This window comes from Chrysochloris asiatica, unplaced genomic scaffold, assembly GCF_000296735.1.
Source record: "Chrysochloris asiatica unplaced genomic scaffold, ChrAsi1.0 scaffold00021, whole genome shotgun sequence".
Taxonomy (NCBI): Eukaryota; Metazoa; Chordata; class Mammalia; order Afrosoricida; family Chrysochloridae; genus Chrysochloris; species Chrysochloris asiatica.
The window spans coordinates 1,342,994-1,344,376 of record NW_006408539.1 but is presented as its reverse complement, the minus strand read 5'-3'; the positions used below and the strand labels follow the sequence as shown (position 1 = coordinate 1,344,376).

At 45.1% G+C, this 1,383-nt stretch overlaps 1 protein-coding gene across 1 annotated transcript in view; it reads left to right on the top strand.

The window, feature by feature from the left end:
• Nucleotides 1-1,383, top strand: part of MYO5B (myosin VB) — a 227,494-nt gene that overhangs the window by 125,622 nt on the left and 100,489 nt on the right. The window lies entirely within an intron of this gene.

Genomic DNA, 1,383 nt, shown 5'->3' with positions numbered 1-1,383 from the left:
AAAAATTTTTTTTTATCTTTCTCTACTTGAGAGCTGAATATCAAACCATCGAGGCTAGGTCAAATGGGTACTATCTGCAAGTTTGGGTGTTCTTGTGCATCTCCCCTCACTTCAAATCAGCTGGATGCTTCATTCTCAGCTCTAGTCTTCTGTGGCTATGTCCTTGTCCATGGCTTGGGAATCCTCACTTCTCACCACACTTTGGACCAACCAGCCCCTCTTCTTCTCCAGGTCAGCAGGAGTCTATGGACCATGCATGGTTGAACTCAGCCTGTGTCTTCATTGCTACCTTGCCCCCTCGTCCACTGTGCCATTGTTTTTGCAGCATCTGACCTGCAGATTTGGGAAATTGCTCACCTTACAATGGCTCCCTCCTAACCAGTTTTCTTTAGCCCCACATGCATGCGTACGTACACACACACACACCAGGAGACTATAAAGAATTCATGGAAAAAATTCCATTATCTTTTCATTCCATTTGTCCATGGACTTTGTGAAGTGTGCGGGCACACGTGTATGTATATATATGTACGTGTATGTATGCCTCATTGGTTTTGCTCCTGTAGAGAACCCAGCCTATGACAGTGCCCTGCTGGTTTAACTGGGACTGCTAGTGTCCTGGTAGTGTCTGAAAAGCCGTGTGCAGTATTGGCATAAGCAGCCCATTGCCATCATTTAGAACCGCGGGAGAAAGATGAGGCTTTCTACTCCCGTAAAGATTTACACCCGCGGAAACCCTGTACAGGGTCGATATGGGTCGGAACCCACTCGATGGCACTTAACAACAACAACAACAACAGTCTTTCTGGAACAGAATGTTGCATCCTGAGTGCCAAGTTCACCTTAGTCCCAAGTCTCTTGCTGTGAGCTTTTTTAACATGTTCTTAATTGGGGGGATGTTTCCTGGGGTACTTGCCTTTTTATGTGCCTAATCGCGATCACAAATACCTCAACGATAAGGCCTGTTTTTTACACCTGTTTGTATTTCCATTTCCTTGATTTGTTGTTGTTGTTGGGTGCCATTGAGTCGGCACCGACTCATAGTGACCTTCTGCACAGCAGAACGATAGCTGGTGTAAATGATAAGGTTACCTTTGTTGATGGAAGCTGGCAAGGTTCCTGCTCTGGGTGAAACTGCTGCTAAGGAATTAGAGGTTGAAATAGGATTTGGGTAGGTCCCTTTTCCACCTGTCACACGAAGGTGAGAGCTGACCTTTATGGGTTTCCCACTTTAAAATGTTACGGTTCTCCATTTCCTTTTCAGTGTAAAAACGTAACTTCCATAAGCATCTGTACTTACAGTGTAGGCAGATTGGTCATGGAGATGACCCCTAATAAAAGCAATTAAACTGGACCCTGGTTGGATGATACAGAGTGTAAAGC